Raw genomic sequence first — 16,912 nt, 5'->3', positions numbered from 1 at the left:
TGCTGCCAACAAGACCAGAGCAGGTGTTAGAATATTGCCAGCCACAAAGGCTTTTCTCAGCCTTGTGTGTGTTTGTGTGTGTGTATGTGTGGTATACATAAGGGTGAACATTCAGCAAAGAGACAAGTGAGAATTATCTGATTTGTAAAAGAGCCCAGAGATTGCCTCTGGAGCCTGATTAATTGAGTAGTCTTTTCTCACTGAGGAATAAACATGAGATTATTTTATTTTCCTCAGTAACTGCTAGGAAGCCAGTCTCTTTTACACCTCCCACCCATATCCCACCTTCTGGCTACCTGATAAGTTAGATTCCATAACTCTTCAATCTCCTTGGGATATTAAAATGGCATAGTCACTAGGCCATTTTTCAATTGACATATTTCATTTAAATTTCCCCCTTTTGTTTCCTAGCATTGACTGGACTTAGGGGATAGCTCTGGCCTCACTCCCCTGCTCCCTACACTTTCCTCCTCCTTTTTCTGCTGTGTTGAGGTGGGAAGGAGAGAGGAAGAGAGTATTGTTTTGTTTTAATAGATTAAGAAAAATTTTATTGGAATGTAATTGCTTTACAATGATGTGTTAATTTCTGATGTACAACATCGTGTACATATATTCCCTCCCTCTTGAGCCTCCCTGCTACCACCCTCCTCCATCCACCAGTCTAGGTCATCATAGAGCACCAAACTGAGCTCCCCGTTATGCTACACAGAAGCTTCCCACTAGCTATCTGTTTTACACGTGGTAGGAGAAGGCAATGGCACCCTACTCCGGTACTCTTTCCTGGAAAATCCCATGGATGGAGGAGCCTGGTGGGCTGCAGTCCATGGGGTCGCAAAGAGTCGGACACGACTGAGCGACTTCACTTTCACTTTTCACTTTCACACATTGGAGAAGGAAATGGCAGCCCACTCGAGCGTTCTTGCCTGGAGAATCCCAGGGACAGTGGAGCCTGGTGGGCTGCCATCTATGGGGTAGCACAGGGTCGGACATGACTGAAGCGACTTAGCAGCAGCAGCAGCATATATATATGTCAGTACTTCTCTCTCAATTTGCCCTCCCCCTTCCTTACCCCCACTATGTCCACAAGTCTATTGTCTGTGTCCACGCCTCTATTCCTATCTTGCAAATAGGTTCATCAATACCATTTTTCTAGATTCAACACATACGTATTAATATATGATACTTGTTTTTCTCTTTCTGACTTACTTCACTTTGTATGACAAGCTCTAGGTTCATCCACACCATTTTTCTAGATTCAACACATACATATTAATATACGATACTTGTTTTTCTCTTTCTGACTTACTTCACTTTGTATGACAAGCTCTAGGTTCATCCACATCACTTCAGCTGACTCAGTTTTGTTCCTTTTTATGGCTGAGTAATATTCCATTGTTTAATAGATTTTTATTTTTTAAGAGCAATTTTAGGTTCATAGCAAAGTTAAGTGGAGAGTACAGAGTTTCCTATACTCACTGTCCCCGCAGATATACAGCCTCCCTCACTATCAATATCCTCCACCAGAGTAGGACATTTGTGACAATCAATGAACCCACATTGACCCATCATAATCACCCAAACTCCATTGTTTACATTCAGGTTCACTCTGTATTATATATTCCATGGATTCAGAGGAATGTGTAATGGCATGTATCCACCACTGTAGTATCATACAGAATAGTTTCAGTGCCCTAAAAATCCTCTGTGCTCCACCTTTTCATCCCTCCTCATCCCAGACCCTGGCAACCATTGATTTTTTTTACCATCTCCTTACTTTTGCCTTTTCTAGAATATCATATAATTGGAATCATAAGGTATTTAGTCTTTTAAAACTAACTTCTTTCACTTGGTAAGATGCATTAAGGAGCAACCTTAGTTCCTCCATGTCTTCTCTATGTGGGTACACCATAGTTTATTCACCTATTTATCAGTTGAAACACAACATAGTTGATTCTAGGTCTGGCAATTATGAATAAAGCTGCTACAAACTGCTGCAAACATCTGCAAGCAGGTTTCTGTGTGGACATAAGCGTTTAATTCATTTTGCAAAGTATCAAGGAGCATGTTTCCTGGACCACATGGTAAGAGTATGTTTAATTTTATAAGAAGCTGCCCAATCATCTTCCAAAGTGGCTATCTCATTTTAATTTCCCACCAGCAGTGTGACAGAGATCCTGTTGCTCCACATCCCTTCAGAATTTTGTTTTGTTGGTGTTTTGTACGCTTGCCATTCTAATAGGTGTGCATGGACTTCCCTGATGATTCAATGGTAAAGAAGCCTCCTGCCAACGCAGGAGACATGGGTTCAATCCTTGTGCCAGGAAGATCCCCTGGAGAAGGAAATGGCAATATACTCCAGTATTCTTGCCTAGAAATCCTATGGACAGAGAAGCCTAGTGGGCTACAGTCCATTGGGTCACAAAGCAGTCGAACATGTCTCAGTGACTAAACAATGACCACAATGATAGGTGTGTATAGGTACCTCATTGTCAGCCTATTTCTTTTTGACGTGTCCTTGGTGACCTAATCCTCTCAGTTCACTCTGATCGCTGTATCCACATGGGGGAAGCGCCACACTGGGGGATTGGGACTGTCCTCTTTCTGCTGGTCATTTCCACTGGTCTAGCTTGCTGTCCAAGGACTCTGTGCAGGGGGTGGAAGCCCTAACAGACCTTTCTGGTAATGAATTCCATCTTTATGCAGTGTTTTTGCTTTTGTTCCTCCTGAGGTTCAAGAGCTTCAAAATCCAGACTTAGGTTAGTTTTTTTTTTTACTGAAGATTTGTATATCATGCAGGGAGTGTAAAAATCAGACCCCCATGCCACAGCGCATATACGCTTGAGGTTCCAATTTCTTACCAGAGACTTTTTTCCCCAGTAGGTGCCCCAGCTTGCAACCCTTTGGTCCACCTGACTTTTTCTTAACTGCAAACATTTCTGAGTGTGCTGCTGACGGCTTTTTACCACAGTGCTTACCTCTCTCTGCCTGAGAGCTCATCTTGCTGAGTTCTGGTAAAACCTGAAGTGCAGAGAAACTGACACCCTCAGAGCAACCTTCAACCATTGGGGAAGGCATGGAATTTGATGGATTAATGTCCCATCCCCATCCTCTGTGGGGTGATTCTGAGGTGTGTTCACCACACTCTCAGAGGCTCCCCAGCTGGACTGGGGAGTTTCCACTTTCCCCGTGTTAACTTGCTTATTATGCAACATTTATAGGTTTTTTTTTTTTTTCTCTCACTTGCCTGTTGGGGTACAGCCAGACTCTGGATGTATTTGGAAAGGTATATTGCTGATGAATAAGATGTGGGATGTGATGATATGAGAGGAGTTGAGGATGACTCCAAGGTTTTTGGCTTTATCAGTTAAATGGATGGAGTTGCCATTTCCTTAGATGGGGAGGACTGTGGGAGGAACAGTTTGGGAGGGGGGATTGGAAGTTTGATATCAAACAGGTTAGGTCCAACATATTTATAAGCATCCAAATGAAGATGCCAAGTAGGCACTTCCTCATAGGACTGTGGGACTCAGGTGGGGAGGCCATGAAGCTCACAGAATAGGGAGGGAAACTGGCACATGGATAGGCCAATTGTTCCAGAGTCAAGAGAGTGCACTGGGCTGTGGAAGCACATGGGAGGGCCCAGACTTGTGTTGGGAAATGCTATTGGAGTCAGTGATTTTTAAGCTGTGACCTGAAGATCAAGGAGGACAAACCAAGTGGAAACAGAGGGAGAACATTGTTTAGGCAAACAGAACAGTTCACACCAGGGCCTGAGGGCAGGGAGAGTATGTTACCATTTTGGAACTAAAAGTAGGTCAAAATGTGTGTGTGTATGCACTTGTGCTCAGTCATGTCTGACTCTTTGTGACCCCATGAACTGTAGTCTGCCAGGCTCCTCTGTACATGGGATTTCCCAGGCAAGAATACTGCAGTGGGTTGCCATTTCCTCCTCCAGGGGATCTTCCTGACCCAGGGATTGAACCCATGTCTCTTGTGTTTCTTGCATTGCAGTGGATTCCTTACTGCTTGAGCCATTGGGGAAGCAAAAGTAGGTCAGTGTCACTCAAAGAAGACAGTGGTTGTGGGGAGGATAGAAAAGAAGTATGGAGCCATCAGGTCATGCAGTGCCCTGGAGGCCACCTGAAGGAGTTTGGATGATTTCATGAGTGCATAAGGGTGTCACTGAAAAATTTTAAGCAGGGTGCTGATGTGTCCAGATTTAACAGATGCTTCTCCTCTGGAGAGACCTTCCCCTAGGAGCAATTTGAGCCAAGTCCTGTGAGCTCATCTCCCTTGGGCCACTTCGAGCCTGCCTTTTTGTCCATCCCCATCAACTCCATTTCCATTCTCATTAGGCATGTCACATCTAAGTAGGTCAGGTCAGGCAGAGAAGGTCCCTAGGGACTTTTCTTCCTATGTCCAGGCCTAGATTCAGGGTGGTGTAATGTGCATAGACAGGCTGGCTTCTTGTACTCAGCTGAGGGCACCAAGGGCAAAGCAGCCTGGGATGCATCCCAGGGCAGCCTAAACAGAGTAGGTTTCTCTTTCTTGTGAACCATAAGTTTTTTTCCCCAAAAAGCTTCAGGCTTTGGCAGGTTAAGACGGTTAAAATCTGATGCTCCAGTTTGGTGCTAATGGTGATTTTTACCCTAGGCAGCTTTCTCTATCACCAGATCATGCTAAATATTGCAGCATGTGGACATTTAAAATACATGTATATATCATTTGGGAGAAGATCCTTAGACAATTTTCCTGTGGCTTTTGCAAGTAGAATACATCTGGATATGGCAGATTGAGAGAGCAATTGACTCAGCCTCTGAAGACCTGCTTTATACTTGATCATCTGTAATTGACTGTATGTGTCCTGGGTCCCGTCAGTTGTCATATCTAAAGTTTAGTGTCACACCTTTTAAATTAATGGGTTAAAGTTGACAACTTAAATGAAATGTACACATTTCTCAAAGAATATGACATACCAAAATTAACAGAAGAAGAAATAGAAAATCTAAAAAGCCCTGTGTCTGTTTAAGGAATTGAATTCATAATTTAAAACCTCTGCTTGACTTCTCTCCACCACAACTATAGGCCTATTTTATCAAATATTTAAGGATAAAATCATGCCAAGATTACACAAACCCTTTCAGAAAATAATTGTTTCCAACTCATGTCATTAGGCCAGCATAACTCTCACAAGAAAAGCTGATATAAAAAATAAAATAATAGACCAATATCTTTAACATAGACACAAAATCTCTTAAGATATTATGCATGTGTGTGCTCAGCGGTGTCCGACTCTTTCTGACCCTATGAAAACTGTAGCCTGCCAGGCTCTTTCCTCTGTCCGTGAAATTTTCCAGGCAAGAATACTAGAGTGAGTTACCATTTTCTCCTCCAGGGGTCTTCCCAACCCAGGGATCAAATCCAAGTCTCCTGCATTGCAGGCAGATTCTTTATCATTGAGCCACCAGGGAAGCCCTAACAAGATATTATTAAGCAGAATTCAGCAATACATGAAAAGGTAGAGTTGAGGTCAGAACAATGAACACATTGCATCCCACTATCCCATAACAAACCCTGACAGATATCACTAATTGATCACTCTTTTTTTCTGGCTGAATCATTCTCAGCCTATCTCTCTCCAGGCAGCCATTATCAATCAGTTAAAGTTGGCATGTGAGAAGAAATCTATTTGACATCATTGAACAAAATGGATCTTAACAATAAAAAGTTGAGATGCTATAATTCTATCTTCCTATTAAAAAGTTGAGATCATTTTACAGGCAAGCATTTCCTGCAATGTGGGGTCATTTACTCCAGACCAGACATGGGAGAGCAGGAGTTCCTTATTGTGAGCAATTCACACAAAAGGAAGAAGCCATAAAATACTAAATTTCTATAAAGACTGTAACCTTGTTTGTCCTCATTTACTGCTGTAGCATCAGCCCCTAAGAACAAAGTCTGGTACATAGTATCATCCAGGACTGTTGAATGAATGAATGAGTAAATTCTTAGGGAAGCAGAAAAACAGCTCTATCTTTGTAGAGTTGTTACAGTTACTGCAATTTAATCAAGGATAACTAGCCACAAATGATGAAGCCAGGGACTGGGGTCTAAGCCACAGGCTGCAGTGCAAGGGTTGGGCATCTAGGTTCTGATAATTCTTATATTAATAACCTCACCCTCATCTTTCCTCTGAGTTGCAGACAGCTGCCTGTCTTAATATTTTCACCTGGCCACCTTGTGAAGACTTGTTAAGCTCACAGTCTACTATATGTCTCCCTGACCCCCTGCCCCCAAACCTGGTCCTTCTCCAGTGTTTCTGATCTTAGTGAACCTCATAACCATCCATCTGGCTTACAGGACACAAATGGAGAAGACAGCCTGAAAACCTCTGCCCTCTTGACATCTCATTTCCTAATAATCTCACAAATATATGCACTCTTCTCTGTCTTTCTCACCACCACTCTGGTCTGAGCTTCCATCACCTCTCACCTGAAAGGTGGTAACACTCAGCTGATCCATCTCCTTACATTCTTCACATTATGCCATTTTCCACACTGTGGCTTGAATGACCTGTTCAAAATGCAAAGTATATTATTGACTCCTTCCTTAAAACTAGGTGACTTCTCATTGCCTGTAAGAGCAAAACCAAATGCTGTAGACTGGTCTACAAAACCCTGGTTATCCTGACCCTGTCATCCTCCTAGCATGCTTCATACACCACGCACCCTTTACCTTCTGTATGTTGATCTCACTGATCTTTTAGTTCCCCTGACACAGCAGGTTCCTTCCCACTTCTATGCCTACAACTCTTTTCTCCTTCTCCTTATCTATTGATTCCTACACACCCCTCAGGGTTTTTGACACTTCCATGGGAAAAACTTCCCTAACCTTCCCCCTCTATCCCTTCCCCGACAATGCACAAGATGACAAATAATTATCCAGCCCCCAGATCAATAGTGCTGAGCTTAAGAAGTTCCTTCCTAAGTTTAAGATTTGGGGATTTATTGTTATTGCAGTTTAACAAGTCTTTTCCTCACTTACACAATGAATGATTGAAATCTATGACTCATTTTACTTCTCCCCTCTCACAGGATCTCTGTATTTTCCTTAAAGGTAGGACCTTAGAGAAGGTAGTAAAGGAATTATAAATGAATTGAATAAATGAAGTAACTACAAGTAACTCCATGAGGAGCCAGTGCATTTTCTATGTGGAAATAAAGAAGTAGAGGAAACTACAAAGTTCACGTGCAGAGTTATATAACTGCTAAGAGTAGAGGTTGCCGTAGTTTGTCATGGTCCACTAGTCAAATCAGCCCTTTGCCTGTTTGTGTAAATAAAGTTTTATTGGAACAAACCCATGCCCACTTGCTTATGTATCATCCATGGCTGTTTTGGTACTACAAGGACAGACATAAGTAGTTGCAACAGAGACAGGATGGCTCACAAAGCCCAAAACATTTACTATCTGACATTTTACAGGACAAGTTTGCTGATTCCTTTTAAGAGCATTGGTTTGAGTCCCAGCTCCAAGCTACTAGCTGTGTGACCTTGAGAAAGTCATATTACCTCTCTGAGTTTTAATTTTCTCAGCAACCAAATGGAAAGAGTAACACAACTTTCCTCATATGGTTGTTTAAGGATTTAATGAGGTCAAATGCTTTGCACATTGCCTGGCACATAGAATATGATTAATAAATCATAGCTATTATTAACAAGTTAGTACTATAAATCATGAATAACAATAATAAAATAAACCATCTTTTGTGTCTTGGGCAGAAGTAGATATTTTCCTGGGGCCTGACAGTAAGTTTTCTTCCTTTGTCACACTGGATGCTCTGGCAGTCCATAAGGAAACGTGTTTATCTTGAAAGCACCTGGCAGAGACAGCATGGATGGGGCTGAGCTGGTAGAAAGACCCCATTTCTCAAACACAGCTTTCTACATGGAATTATTCAAAGGGAAACCTTATCAAGCAAGCCTTCCATCTTGGTGTCATCCATCTTCTAAAGGTAATTCAATAGCCCTTGGTAGCTGATGATTTATGGGATGGATGGCCACGGGGAGGTTGCTCTTTGTATTACAGCCTGTTTTTATCAATGGCCAGCAACCCACTGGCTGGAGCTGGGAGCAACAGGCTCTTTGTTTAATCCTGTTAACCCAGGCATTGTCTGCAGCCAGCTCCAGGCCAACAGAGTGCCGCTGGCCACGTGGGCAGATGAAGAACTTGGATCATTCTGAGTTAAGAGTGCGGGTTAGTAAAGCAGAACTGTTATGTCCTACAAAAGTAAATCTCTGTCTACTACACAAAGCTGCTTTAAGTATCTGTCAAACCATGTTCAATACCTCAGTCAGGATGATCCTCTGGAGAAGAGAATGTCAACCTACTGCAGTATTTTTGCCTGGGAAGTCCTGTGGACAGAGAAGACTGTCAGGCTACAGTCCATGGGGTTGCAAAGAGTTGGACATGATTGAGCGACTAAAACTTTCACTTTCAGATCTCATCTGGTCGATGCTGTGGTCCTGGGAGAGAGACATTGCCATCCTTACTTCACAGATGAGATGCTGAAGCTGGGAGGTGGTTCCTGATCTTGTACCTAGATTAAGAAGGCCAAGGCAAGCACTCCTATATTAATGAGATGCACGTGTCCCTGGGGCTGTCTCTGACAAACTGGTCTTGGCTCTTTTCTCTTTGCTACCTTATTCTGAACATGCCACTATAATGTTCATATGGGTAGGACCTTGTTTTCTCATTTATAATCACATTCCCAGAACCAGGCCTAACATGTAGTAGGTGTTTATTAAATTATGTTTTAAAGAATGAATGGTGCCCAGGCATTTGCATATGTTATTTCCTTTTCCTGAAACACTTTTCCCATCCTCTTATGTAGCTAGTCCCTGCTTGTCTTAAAGGTCACAATTCAGATGTCATCTTGTGTCAGTTGATGTCCAAATCAGGAAATAGAAGTCATAGGAATTAATTTGACTGAGAGAATTTAATAGGGAGTTAGTTAAGCACTTACTGGAAGATGGAAAAATGAAAAGAGAACATTGAGGTCACAGAGATAGTAACTGCAGCGGATTAGTCATTCACTGCTGTGTGACAAATTACTCCATAATTCAGTAGCTTAAAACAGCCTGATCATCCAGTGGTTAAGAATCTGCCTGCCAGTGCAGGGGACATGGGTTTGACCCCTTGTCTGGGAAGATTCCAGATGCCACAGGGAAACTAAGCCCATGTACTGCAGTTACTGAAGCCTGCTCACTCTAGAGCTCATGCTCTGCAACAAGAGAAGCCGCTGCAGTGAGAACCCATGCCCCACAACTAGAGAGTAGTCCCTACTCACTGAGACTAGAGAAAGCCTGCACATAGCAGCAAAGACCAAGTGCAGGGAAAACAACCAACCAACCACTTCTTGTCTCATATTTTCTGTGGGTCAGGAACCTGGGCATGGCTTAGCTGGATCTTCTCCATCCGTGTTTCCCATAACAATGTAAAGGTGGCAGCTGAGGCTGGAGTCTCATCTGAAGGCTTGTCTGAGAGGGGATCTGCTTTTAAGCTCACTCGGGTAGCTGTTGGAAGGATTCAGTTCTCCGTGGACTGTTGGACTGATGCCCTCAGTTTATCACCATCTGTTCACCGGAGGCCTCTCTCAGTTCCTCACAATGTGGGCCTCCATAAGGCAGCTCACAGCATGGCAGCTGACTTCATCAGACTGAGGAAGCAAGAGAAAATATCTTTGACAGAGGCCACAGCCTTATTATTTAATCTCTGCAATTTTGACCTCCCATCATCTTTGCTGTTTTTTAGTAGAAGCAAGTCAGCAAGTCCATCCTGCACGCCAGGGGAGGGATGGCACAAGGGCACAAATATCAGGGGGCATGGGTCATGGGGGGCCATGTCTGAGGCTGCCTCTGACAGGCAGAAAGAAGCTAATTCTTAAAGGGAAGAGGCCAGGTTTCAGAATCTAGATGCTCGGAGAAGGGTCCCCATGGCGCTGGTACATTGGAAGGGATGACTCTGGCCAGCTGACACTGGTGACTGATGGGGTGCAATGAAGCTGTTTCTGAGAATGTGAGAGTAAACACCTGGGCACAGGAGCTGACTGCTGTTTCTGGAACCAACTGGCACTGCCCAGGATCAGGGGAGAACCATTGACACTGATGGGAACAGGATGCAGACTGGAAGGAACAGTCCCTTCAGCCCATTTTAAGGGTTGAATTGTACTCCCCCCAACACATGCGCACACACACACACACACACACACACACTCAAATTCATATGGTGAAGTCCTAGTCCCTAATACCTCAGAATGGGAACTCATTTGGGAATAGGGTCATTGCAGATGTAATTAGTTAAGATGATACCAGGGTGGATTGTGTGCGTACTCAGTCGCCCAGTCATGTCCGACTCTTTTGCAACCCTGTGGACTGTAGCCCACCAGGTTTCTTTGTCCATGGGATTTTCCAGGCAAGAATACTAGAGTAGATTGTGCTCCTCCAAGGAATCTGCCTAACCCAGGGATCGAACCTGCGTCTCCTTCATGGCAGGCAGATTCTTTTCCACTGAGCCACTGGAGAAGACCCCATGCTGGTATAGAGCATAGTGGTGCAAAACAACTGGTGATCTTATTAAAAATTTGGATGCACACACAGTCCAGGAGAACATGAAGGCAGAGATTGGAGTGATGCTTCCAGCCAAGGGATATTAACAGTTGCTAGCAAAACACCAGACGCTAGAGGAAAGGCATGGAACAGATTCTCTCAGCTCTCAGAAGGAACCCATACTGCTGACACCTTGATCTTGGACTTCTAGCCTCCAGGACTGTGAGATAATACATTTCAGTTTTCTAAGCCACCTAGTTTGTGGCACTTTGCTATGGCACTCCTAGAAAACAAATACAGCCTCCTTCAGCCTGTGGTCTCCTCTGGCTTATATCTTACAAGGATGCAGCTTCTGGGGATTTATTTAGTTACAGCTCAGCTTCTCCACAGAGATGATGGAGGGTGCGTATGAAGTTGGGTGATGAGAACATAATGGGTGGCACATCCTTCTTTGGGGGGAAACCCTTCAGTGACACCACCACAGAGACCCTGGCTCATCTCTTCCCTTCTTGTGTGTCCTCTCAGCTCTCTGTACAATCTCCTGTCACAGCACTTACTGTTCTCTTGTCATAATTGATTATGTGTGTCTTCCCCTAGATTTTGAACTTGATGGGGGCAGGTGCTCTGTCCCTTTTTCTCTACTGTGTCACCTATGCCAATATAGACAGCTATCGTATTATACATATCATCTAACTTAATCTTTGTAATAGCCCTGCAGTGCAGATATGTTTATCTCTGTTTTACTTACGAGAATACTTGGATGTCAACGAGATCAAATGACTTGCCCAAGGTCATACAGCTGGCAAGTTGGCAGAGCCAGGGTTGAACCTCCTTTCTCTTATCCTCTTCTACTTTCTCCCCCAGTTTTTAGAGCTGCCATGTATTAAAGATTTACAATTATTCTGTCTGCATATCTTTATCTCTATATTTATATTAGCTCCTTTATCATCTAATCCTTATTTCATAGAGTAAGCAGTGCTGTTGGACAGCTGGAAACCAAACTGAATATTCCAGTTAAATCCAATTCCTCTGTGCAGCCAGACAGCTGAAAAAATCAGCCAGTGTCCCTGCACTTAGAGCGGATTAATAGATTGTTGATACATCTAATGGTTTGTTTAATTGATGGCTTCTGCCACTATTAGGGGAGAGTTTAGAGGGGTTTTTATGATTATAAGACCCACATCAATTAGTCTTGGAAACAAGAATGTAAATACAAAATGTTATTCTGTTGCCACATAAAATAAGCACCTATACTCATAGCCAATGCTTTAAGAATTTATTCAGCAAATATTTGAGCACGTTCTACGTGTTTGGCACTGTTCTCACAGCTGTGCAGGATATAAAAAGTATAAGATGCAATCCTGTCCCTAGGGACTTGGCAGTGTAGTTAAGGAGAGAGATATGCACATGAGATGTTAATTAACAAAACAAGGCCATCTAGAGTAAATAGCAAATTAATGGAATGGACAATAGGAAAATGGTGCTTATGGGAATTCAGAGGAGGGAGTTATCATGATGATAGTAATGAAGAAATTTGCTGCCATTTTACTAAGCATTTACCATGTTCCAGGCAGAGTGCTGTTTGTGTGCACTAGCATTTTACTGATGAGGAGACTGAGGCTTAGAGAAGTCGAATGACTTGCAAAAAAGTGATGGAGTGAGAATTTGATCCTGGGTCATCTCACCCAGAAATGAGCTCTTCCTGCCATTCTGTGTTCTGAGAGAGGATTGTACTCTGTGTGTCCACAGAAATCAGTGACTACTGGGGGCTGGGGAAGCTCATATAAGTGTTAGAGTAGATGACCTTTAAACTGGGCTTTGAAGCATGACTAGGAGTTCAGTACTTGGAGAAAAAGAGAAGACATTCCAGGTAGAAGGAACAGCCTATGCAAAGCATGTAGGTATGTTTCTTATTTGTTTCCCTCTGCCTCTAGCTCTGCCCACCATACACCCCGTTTTTTAGAGATGGCCGATATAAGTCATCCTCACTCTCTTTTGCTCTTTCTTTCAGGAAAGGGTTTAGAATTTCACATTATTTCCCCTTTGACTCTACTGGCACGGAGGCCTGATTTTTTGGAAGAGAGAAGCCTCTGTGTTTCTAGAGTTGACCCAGATCTTGTCGATTATTTTCAGCATCTGGAAGAGATGGTGGTGGGACATCCTCTCTCCCCTTGATGCACATAACTATTAAAAATGCTACGAACATTTTGTCGAGTGAACAATTCTTGGGAGAACCAAAATGCTTATTGCCAATTTAAAAAAGCCATTCTGAGAGAAAACTAAAATAGATGGAAATCAATTGAATTTTCTACCCTAGGAGGTCTTGAGTAATGAAACCCACATAACTGACCAGTATTTTCAGAGGAGGACGGTATGAGAGGTGCAAAGGTAGTAAAGGAAGGTCGAGGAGCTCCAAAGAACATGTAGGGGAGCAAACAACTGTTCTGCAGAAAGAGAAGTGCACCCACCTGCCCCCGCCGGTTCCTTCTGAGAGGCCAAGGGAAACATGTTAGGGATGCCACACATGACAACCTCTCAGAGCTTTAGTTTTCCCATCTGTGAAATGGGTGTCATGATACTGAAACTTTGCGGTCCTCAAAGATAAGCTACATGAAGCTCTTCCCAGGCTGTCTGGAGTCAAGTAGGAGTTCAGAACTGTTAGTTATTATTAACAACAGTATTGCATTAGAGGGTAAAGTACAAAGTTGATATCTTAGGTTGGGTTCCCTGGGGTTCTCATTGTATGTGATAGATTGAGCTCTCAGAAGCAGGGAGAGTTGGGGAGGCAGGAAAGTGCAGAATAAGGAAGTAAACAAGGATGTAGTCTGAGCTGGAGACTAGCCCACAAAGCGATCCCACAAGGAACTCTGGAGCATGAACTGTGCTGCAGGATTGATCCACCTTGAGACAAGGGGTTGAGCCTTTTCTAATTCCAGGTCAGTTAGTCATTGGATACAGGATGTCTTTGAGGGGGGATGTGCCCAAAGTGGCTTTCTGAATGGAGTGACTCCTGTTTGAGAGCAGTTCTCCCCCAAGGCAGATGTGAGCATCGTAACCAGTACCCACAGCATCTGGGGGATGGATGCATTGAGCCTGTAAAGTGTGTCAGAATTGGATGCACCAGTGAAGTTCATTTCAATGGCCTGGATGAAGGATGCAGAATGGAAACTAAACAAAGTAAGTGTGTCAAGCCTGTTTTTATGTAGCATGAGAGTGAATATCTTGACAAAAAGATGCAGGGAAGACCCACCCTGGTGTAACTCAGGGTATTTCCAACTGATTCCTAATAGAGAGCTTGCCAACTTTCAGAATCCCAACTTCCTCCAAGAGTCTGTCTTACTATTCTACTATTCAAGGAGGGAATGCTTGCTCTTCTCATATTGTGAGTGTTGAGAGTAAACTGATCAGATGACGGTGCCTTTAGGGCAGAAATTATGTCTTGTCTCTCTTTGTATCCATGTAATGGCAAGTGTGGTTTCTTATATACAGTTGGTACTCAGCAAGTGTGGTTAAATGAAGAGCATCTCCCCCAAACATTTTCAGGGATCTCAAACTTCTGACTTTTGGGAGGTGATTAAAGAAAGTACCTTCAGCTATGAATGCGTCTCACTCTTGCATCTAAAATCCCCACCCTTTCTGACATTGAAAAAACTGGATTGCCACACTAACAACTGATAATTTAACATAATTGGCTTGAGAAACCATGTGTTGACCAAATGCATTTATGAATTGAGTAATGCTTTTGAATAGATAGATCTATAGAGATTTGAAGTAATTGTAAATGCTAGGGATGAGACATTGGCAAATATGGTCTGAAAATTGGCAAATACATTGCAATACCTCTACAGCCCTCTAGGAGACAGGAGCTCACAAGTTGTAACCCACTATGCTGATTAAACTGCTGCTAAATCGCTTCAGTCATGTCTGACTCTGTGTGACCCCATAGACGGCAGCCCACCAGGCTCCCCCGTCCTGGGATTCTCCAGGCAAGAACACTGGAGTGGGTTGCCATTTCCTTCTCTAGTGCATGAAAGTGAAAAGTGAAAGTGAAGTCGCTCAGTCGTGTCCTACTCTTTGAGACCCCATGGACTGCAGCCTACCAGGCTCCTCCATCCATGGGATTTTCCAGGCAAGAGTACTGGAGTGGGGTGCATTTGCCTTCTCCGCTGGTTAAACTAGGTCTTTGCTATTCCATCTTTGCAGTATGACTCATTGTGGGATTCTGTTCCCACCGCTGTACCTTTGATCTGGCTGTGTCCTCCACTTGGAATGCCTTTTCAAATCTTCCTCAAGCTCTAGGTTTACAAAGCCCATCTATCTTTAAAGTCTCAGCCCAAATATCAACTCTTTTGAAGTCTTTCTTGATTTCAACCAAATGAGAGGATTTCTCACCCTTCTTGCTGAGTTACCATAGAACTTTATTGGTATTGCTTTCATATATAGCTGTGAGTGCCTGATTTAGAGATTTCATGAACTACTAACATTTGAAAAGGGATGGGGAGGGATGTCTGACATAGATTTGGCAACTTTTGACTTTGCCAAAAAGACCTTGAAACACTCAAATCTTTTTTTTTTTTTTTTTTTTATTCTTCCAATTTTATTTTATTTTTAAACTTTACATAATTGTATTAGTTTTGCCAAATATCAAAATGAATCCGCCACAGGTATACATGTGTTCCCCATCCCGAACCCTCCTCCCTCCTCCCTCCCCATACCATCCCTCTGGGCCGTCCCAGTGCACCAGCCCCAAGCATCCAGCATCATGCATCGAACCTGAACTGGCAACTCGTTTCCTACATGATATTTTACAGAAACACTCAAATCTTATCACCACCATTATTTCATAAAAGAAACTTAAACACAAAAAGAGAAAAAGGGGAGGAAGGACTTTGTTTCAAAATAAGGAATCATTCTAACAATGAAATAAATCTAGTTCTATGAAAAATTCACACAAGGATGGTTCTTATTTTTCTCTTGTTTCTAAGTCCTAGTAAAGAATTCATCACAGATAAGCCCTTGGTCTAGAAAGGGACCTTTGGAAGCTATGTTTTCTAATTTTCCATGTCTTCCCCCATCACCACTTCTCATAGGCTGGATTGGATTTTTGCCCACTAACTCAACACCAAAGGTACTCATGTAGCCTTCAAGGAAGACATTGTCCATCCAGTGTAGGAAGAAGGAGGTACTATGTTCTTGATTTGTAATAACATGGTAGGGTAGCTCAGTCGTTAAAGAATCTGGCTGCAATGCAGGAGAACCGGGTTCAACTCCTGTGTTGGGAAGATCCCCTGTAGAAGGAAATGGCAACCCACTCCAGTATTCTTGCCTGGAGAATCCCATGGACAGAGGAGCCTGGTGGGCTATACTCCGTGGGGTCATAAGAGTTGGACACAACTTACTGACTAAACCACCACCACAGTAGGAGCTCAATTAATATGTGACAAATCTCTACAGATCCTGAAATCTATGAGGTTGACTTTTTGTTTTGGTTCTGGGAGCTTTCTCTGTTGAACATGAGCCCTGCCATTCTTGGCTTTATATTCCAAAGTACAAGTGTTCCTTCAAGCAACAGCAAGACACAATGGAGACCAAAGGCAGCCAGACTCTGGGTCCCTTCCAGTCATAGAACAAAGGAAGGTTTTATGGCTCACCCTAAGCTGCTTTGAATCACTGTTCTTTTTAGAGCCTTGGGAGAACTGGGCCAAAGACAAGCAGCATCTTCCTGGGTCAAGGCACAAGTCACAGACACCCCAGGAATCTGTGGGGCAGAGCTGTCCCAAGGAGGCTGAATGCCTAGTGCACAAACTCTCTGTGGAATAATGAATTCTCGTTTGATCATCTGCTGTGCAAATCACTGACGATGGGGAGTTAATCATGCATAGGAGATGAATCCTTTCTCTGAGTTAATGAGCACAATGCTCAGAGCAGCATCTGTTCACCCCTCTACTCTCAAATCTCTGGCAGTTTGCACAATTAATTGTATCTGTTGTATCTGTTGAGCTCTCTTTGTTTCAAAGCATTAGGGGAAACAGCCCCAGTTCTCCCCAAACCACATATACCACTGGGTGGTGGGTAAAGAAACTCTACTCAGCTCCTTTACCCACTTAAAAATTATGTTCTAAGAATCAAAAGGTATATACAAGTGTGTGTATGTGTCTGTGTGTGTGTGTGTATAGAGAGAGGGGGGAGAAAGAGAGGAAGAGATGAAGCAGTGGGAAGAGAAAGAAGGGAGGAGGGAGAGAAAAGAAGAAAAAGGAAGAGAATGTGGAAGAAAAAATAATTTTGACTCCTGTATCATGTATCAGAC

At 43.1% G+C, this 16,912-nt stretch overlaps 1 long non-coding RNA gene across 1 annotated transcript; it reads left to right on the top strand.

The window, feature by feature from the left end:
* The first annotated feature begins 1,233 nt into the window (after positions 1 to 1,233).
* Positions 1,234 to 12,813, top strand: LOC133228850 (uncharacterized). The gene is made up of 3 exons (XR_009730383.1): positions 1,234 to 2,679; positions 7,780 to 8,012; positions 8,499 to 12,813. It is a non-coding gene; the product is annotated as an uncharacterized LOC133228850 (long non-coding RNA).
* The last annotated feature ends 4,099 nt before the right edge of the window (positions 12,814 to 16,912 follow it).

Source organism: Bos javanicus, chromosome 17, assembly GCF_032452875.1.
Source record: "Bos javanicus breed banteng chromosome 17, ARS-OSU_banteng_1.0, whole genome shotgun sequence".
Lineage (NCBI taxonomy): Eukaryota > Metazoa > Chordata > Mammalia > Artiodactyla > Bovidae > Bos > Bos javanicus.
This window is presented reverse-complemented; position numbering and strand designations above follow the sequence as displayed.